Below are 6903 nucleotides of genomic sequence, written 5' to 3'. Positions count from 1 at the left end.
GCCTATGAATGTGTTCACAGGTCTAAGAGGAGAACCTGGATCTTCTTACTTTGAAAGCAAAATTCTCTGCCTCTTCATCCCTCTGTCATTCCTCAATTGAAAAATGCAGCCAGAATTTAGGAAAGTACTCATGTATCTCTGAACAATTTGTTGCTGTCTCCTTTGTTGCTCTAAGATGTAAATCCCTGTAGATTTGTGTTGCTAAGATGTTGAACACAAGAGGAGAGGTGAATATTTATTTCATGTGTAACTCATGAGATACAAATCCCTAATGAGTTTTCAAAGGGCAGCTGAGTAATGCATAACAGGATGATATTTAATGATGATCTCAGAGTCTCCATTTTATAAAGAATATAAATATCATATTGGTGCTCTTAAAAAAAATCCTATTGCTTCCCAATGATTCCTTTTACCTTTCCCATCCCAGATTTCTCTTGTAATAAAGTATAATTAATTAAAACAAATCAATGTATTGACCATATCTTTCATTTCCTTGGAGTATATGCCTAGTAATGGTATCATTGAGTCAGATGTTAGGTATGTATGATAGTGGGCATTTTTTGCATAATTCTGTTTCCTGAGACATGCAGTATGACTCATGAGGCAGAAAACCGACTCTGGAACTAGGAAGATACAGGTTGACAAATACTGGCTCAGTTTTCTAAAAGTTTCAGCAGGTGCAGACCTGAACTAGTAGAAGGAGTTTTCTTATCCAGGAGTTTCCTCATATCAATTAAATCACGTCTAGTCCCTAACTTTATCCACATTCTCACAGTTTGTCAAATATGTTTCTGCATCTCTATGCTCTTTGTATTTCAATGATAGGTCAATTAGTCCATCTTTTAAAATTGAAATGTTTCAATTAAAATTTGTTTTTTTTTCCTCTTCTCCTCCTTATTTCCTCCCCTCATCCATTTAACACAAAAGAAAAAAACCTTTGTAATGAATATCCACCGTCCACATTGGACATACCCCAAAATATGTCTTATTCTGCACCCTGAAACCATAATTTCTTTATTAGGAAGCGCAATCATTGGTCATTCAGAAAATAAACATTTAAGTGCCTGCTGTGTTGTAGGTACCATGCTAAGTGGGTGCCCATCCTCTGGAATCACGGAGTCTATCAGAGACTTAAGTCATTAAAAGTTTGGGTGTTTTTTTTCTGTATTTTTTTTTCATGATGTTGTTCACATATAAATTATTTTCTTGGCTCTGGTCACTTCATTTTGCATCAGTTCATATAAGTCTTGCCAGACTGCAATGAAACCATTCCTTTCATAATTTCTCATAGCACATTAGCATCTATTAAATCCATATATCATCATTTGTTGGGTCATTTCCCAATTGATGGGGACCCCTTTGGTTTTCCATTCTTTGCTTCTATAAAAAGAGCCACTATGTTTTGTAAATATGGGCCCTTTTTGACTTTGCTTGATCTCTTTTGGATATAGAATAGGTAGAGGCATTTCTGGGTCAAAAGAATGCACAGTTCAGTGACTTCTGGGAAATCAGTCCAAATTACTTTCCAGAAAGACGGGACAAATTCACAAGTCTGCCAATGGTGCAACAATGCGCCTGCTTTCCTGAAAGTTTGCCAACATTTCTATCGCCTTTGTCCATCTGATGGGGAAGAGGTAGAATGTCAGAGTTCCTTCAGTTTACATTTCTCTGATTATTAGTGACTCAGAACACTCTTTTTCTCCCCGTATGGTTATTGGTAGCTTAGATTTCTTCCTTAGAAAGCTGCTTGTTCATATCCTTTGAACATTTATCAGTTGCTGAATCAGACCACTCAAATGAACAAACTGATCTCATATTGCACGAGCAAGACTCCAGTGGAGCTTTTTCTTTGCCTTCTCTCCAACAGTGATTGTTTCCTCTCTGAAAGTCTGAAGTAGTGTGGGGATTCGAGGAAAGGGTCACACAAACAGAGGTTTCCTGGAGAAGAGGGACAGGAAGTTGTTAGGATTTGGCCGGGAGAGAGATGTCCGATTAGGCAGACGGCACAGGGCAGGGGCTGAACAGGTGGCCACAATCCCTCCGGCTTGTGTGTGCGTCCCACAAGCGGACACACTTTTGCCGGAGGGGTTGGCTGTTTGGACCGTGGGGCTGGCTGCCCATTTCCCTCTCCTTTTATAGCCAACCATTTTAGTAGATGTTACTAAATACAGAATGGGCAGTTTGGGCGGAAGGCAGTGGACTGGATAGACGTCTCTGGATTAGAGCAGCTTTTTCCGCAGGGAAAGCACACGAAAACCCGTAATGTGAGCCGGGCGCAGTAACGGGCAAGGCTTGCTTGGATTGTGCGCTCCTGCTCGCTGGGGAGCTCAGAAATGGCATTATTCCTGGGGCAGAGCCGGATCTAGGGACAGCAAGGTAGGCAGTCTCTAGGTCCCAACACCATATGGTGATTCTGTTGGGGGCAAGGCATGATTTCATATTATTCTCCATAAGTGGATCTGGATCTGGTGCCTGAGCATTTCATTCTATTTATTTCATCACAGGCTGAGTCTCATGTGTTTCTTATAGTAAAGACTCCGTTCTGGAGGTCTGTGACATTCCAGAGGTTCTATTTTAAAATCTCTTCTGCAGCACGCAGAAATGCCATCTTAGCCCTGCCATTGTAACAACAGGGTCTGGCATTCCCCAGGGGTACTGGCCACTTTCTTCCCTCTGCCCTCTGTACAAAGCTGCTTGGAGGAGACACTGGACCCATCAGCGAAGTTCTGGTTCAACTTGTCACTTCCAAATCAAACTCCCACGTGACAAGGTGATAACTATGTTCTTCCAGCCCTGTGAAGTGTTAATTGGATGACATTGCAGAAGTGAGGAGAAGAGCACTAAGGGGATCTGCCCCCTCTCTCTGGGCACTTGATTTAGGGTGGGTTTTGTTGCCTCGGCCAAATTTCAAACAAGGAAACAAAACAAAACAAAAACCTTGAACCTTAGGCTTGTTCATCTTTAAATGACTCCCACCATAAAAATACAAATGGATTTGTGTGGTCTGGAAAATGACTTGGATATTCTATGATAAAATGTTGTTCTAAAGTTTATATTTCATTTTATCTTAACATTTTACTGGAGAAGGAAGTGGAAAACCACTCCAGTATCTTTGCCAAGAAAACCCCATGGACAGTATTGGTGAGCTACACCCATGGGGTCATGAAGAGTTGGATGACTGAACAATAACGTATCTTACATTACTATCCATATAGAGCCATAAGACAGAATATAATGGAAAGAACACGGGAAGGTAAATAGGAAGAATAAAAATAACAAAAATCAGAAATAGAAGACTGTAATCATAAGAGGCAGCTAGATAGCTTAGTGGGTATGGTCTGGAGTCTGGAAGATATGAATTCAAATCTGCCCTCAGACATTTATTAGCTATGTGGCTTTGGACAAATCATTTAATCTCTTCTTCAGTTTCCTCATCTGTAAAATGGGGATAATAATAACACTTGCCTCCCATGCTAACTGTGAAGATCAAATGAGATCATATTTGAAAATTGCTCAGTACAGTGCTCAGCACATAGTAAATGATATATAAATATTAGCTCATCTTCATCTCCTCCAACTCTTCCTCCTTTTCATCTTCCTGCTCTTCCTTCATATCCTCCTTCTCCTGCTTCTTTTGCTTCTTCTCCTTCTACTTTTCCTCTTTCTCCTTCTCCTCCTCTTCATCCTGCTCCTCCTCCTCTTCCTCCTCCTTCTCCTTCATCTTCATCATCATCTTTTTCTTCTTCATCTTCTCCTTTTCTTCTTCCTCTCTCTTCTATTTCTTCTCTTGCTGCTTCCTCCTCTGCTTCTGTTTCTGCTTTTTCTTATTGTTAAAGCAGTTAGCCCAGTGTTTGGCATATGGAAGCTCTTTATAAATCTTCTCAAAGGATCAAATGAGTTAATATTTGTAAAGTGCTTAGCTGCTTCTTCCCTTCTCTTCCTCCCTCCCCCATAATGACCAAGTCTGGACCCAATAGAGAGATATGAGAACTTAACTATCTCTGTTCTTTTCAGACATGGGGATTATGGATACAGATTACTGTACCAGAACTCTATTGATGATTTATTTAGTTTTGCTGAACTACTTATTCCCCATCCCTCACTCTCATCCCACTCCAACTCTCACCCCTCTTTTTTATTCTTTGCTACAGAGGATGGTTTTCTCATTGGTATAAGAAATATATAAATAATAAAAAAGGACATTTTTAAAGAAAGAGCAATAACTTTTAAAATTGTGATATATATATATATAATAGATTATCATATTGCTTGCCTTTTTGATAGGGGAAAGTCTGGAGGGAGGGAGAGAATTTGGAACTTAAAATTTTAAAATAATGTTAAAAAAAAAACAAACCTTGTAGTTGACAGAACAGGATTCCAATCTCAGTTTAACAGCCACTAACAGTGTAGACAAATTGGATAAATGTGGTGGCTTCTTTGTGCATTGAGAGGAAAAGCAATTATTGCACTGCTTGCTTCACATGCTGAGCTTAAGGAAGGTTTTATGCATCATCAACCCAAGTATGTGAGTATTGCTTGTAACTAAGGATGCCCCTTAAGAAAAATTTGGAGGGCCTGGTCTGTGGAGTCACGGGGATATGGGACCACAGGGTAGGTGATTGTCATGGCTTTTCAAAGCCATGGCAGTATTGATTTCATTGGGTGAGTGGGATAATGAAACATGGTCTGGTCTAAATGCAGTAAACTCGCTGTATTTGTAATCACTCAACCATACCAGATAGATATTAAGCCCCCAAATGAAGTCCTAAGGTTGAGTGAAATGGTTTCGTCAAACAGTCAAGATAGAACATAGTGTTTGGAGACCTGGTTCAGAGCATACTTTCCTAGGTGAGAGGATGAATGGGTGCAGCAGCAGGGTAAATGGCAATGGATGCTTAAGATTCAGGAAAGAAAGCCTGGGATGGCTGGAGGGAGAAAGCAGATCCCGGACCAAGGCATAGCTCAAGGAATTTTATACTGGCAGGAGGCTCCCTGTACCACTACAAAATTCATCTTTAATCATGTTAAGGAGCTTGTAAAACCCTGGAATTAAAATTAATTTTAATTGAATAAACCATAAGCCAAACTATTCTGTGTAGCTTGTTTAACAGTTTGGGGTGAAGGACTAAAACCCCCAAAGAAGGATTAATCACTAGGTTGAGTAGTTGACGAGAATATTACATTCCAGTAAGGAGTGGCTAAAACTTGAGGAAATAGTGAGAACTGTTCCAACTCTTATGAGACAACCGTGTTCTTGCTTCCTGTTCCTAGTAGCCTCAATTCTAGTCTGCAGATAGAGGCAAGGGGAGACACAGCTTTGTGAGCTCCTGGATGCTCTGGCTATGGGACCCGGAGAGAAGGAGGGTTTCCTTTCCTTCGCCAGCATCCCTTAGGACCTGTGGGTGGTGGAAGGAATCTGTTAAAATCTGCTATTGTTGATCCTAATTATAAGAACATCTGTCCTCCTCTTCACAGATGTTCTGTTGCTCTGGGAACAGGTTTGTGTGTTTGTTTGTTTGGGGAGAAGCAGGCAAATGTAGGCAAAACTGCTTGGAATCCAGAAACTAAAAATGGCCCATGTCCTGGGATGATTTCTTGAGAGAGAACAGTTCTGGATTTTGTTATTGGAAAGGGAAAAAATTAAGCTCAAACTGGCTAGAAAATATCTAACATATAAACTATGCCAGAAGTCAAAGGGGAGTAGATAAAAGTGGTACTTAATTTCTTTGACATAGTAATTAGATCAATAATCTAGTTTGTGCTTGGACTAGGTCACTCCTGGAATTAATGTGCTGGAGTCAGCTCCAGTTGGCTTTAGACAGCCGGTTGTTAAATCTTGAGTGTGAGCATTTACACCTTGGAAACTGAACACTTCAAAATACAACAAACATTTATTTAAATATTTAAAAACCAGGCAGACGACCTGATTCGGGCTTTCTTTGCTGACCCTTGGATTATAGGACAAAATACAAGCACCGTAGTTTTACCTTCATGGCTCTTCTCGATTACCTTTCCAGTCTTATTTCATATTTCTCCCCTTCACGAATTCTCCCTTCCAGCCAAAAGAAACTGACCATAAGCTTCCCCCTGAAATCCTCCTGCTTGATTTGTGGCAATATCTGGCTTTCTTGGCTGTGATTTTCAGAATCCCTGTGTCCCTTCCTTGACTCATGGGCTGCCTTCTTTGTGAAACTTCCTCTGATTTCTGAAGTGTTTTGGATTTTCTCTCCCTCCTCAAGTTTCTTTGTATATCTTCATCTGTGCACCTCACGTCTAAGTTTCTTAACGTGTAAAAAGGACTTGGATAAGAGTTCTTAACAAGAATAACTAGGATGTTTTATATAAAAAGCTCTTACCTTATCTTATTTTGGATCATCCTCATGAAAACTCTGGGAGGTATTTTCACCCCCATTTTACGGATGAGGAAGTTGAGGAAAATAGGGGTTACTTGCCCAGAATCACACAGCCACTAAGTGTCTGGGGAGGCTTTAAACTCCAGAGCTGATGCTCCACCCACTGCACCACCTAGCTGTTCTTAACATGAGGCTATGAACTTGTTTCAAAAATGTTTTAATAGTTTTTCAATAAAATTATCCCTTTAAATATATACATTATACATTTAAAAGCATTATTTATCAGAGTATTCAAGGGGGCCATGACCTTCTCCCCTCAAGGTGAAAAGCCTCTGGACTTAGCTTTGAGGTCTCTTCCAGGTCCAGATCTGTGATCCTATCTCTCTGTCCCCAGGGACCAGGAGAACATAAGTTCCTCGAGGGCTGGGACTGTTTCCTTGCATCCCCAGGGTCTCGGACGTAGAAGGCACATTCAATATTTAACAAATTTGACTTGAATCCTTGGCTTCTTCTGGGATTAATGCCATATAGGTACCATAGAATGACATCA

This window comes from Sarcophilus harrisii, chromosome 3 (genome assembly GCF_902635505.1).
Source record: "Sarcophilus harrisii chromosome 3, mSarHar1.11, whole genome shotgun sequence".
NCBI lineage: Eukaryota > Metazoa > Chordata > Mammalia > Dasyuromorphia > Dasyuridae > Sarcophilus > Sarcophilus harrisii.
This window is presented reverse-complemented; position numbering follows the sequence as displayed.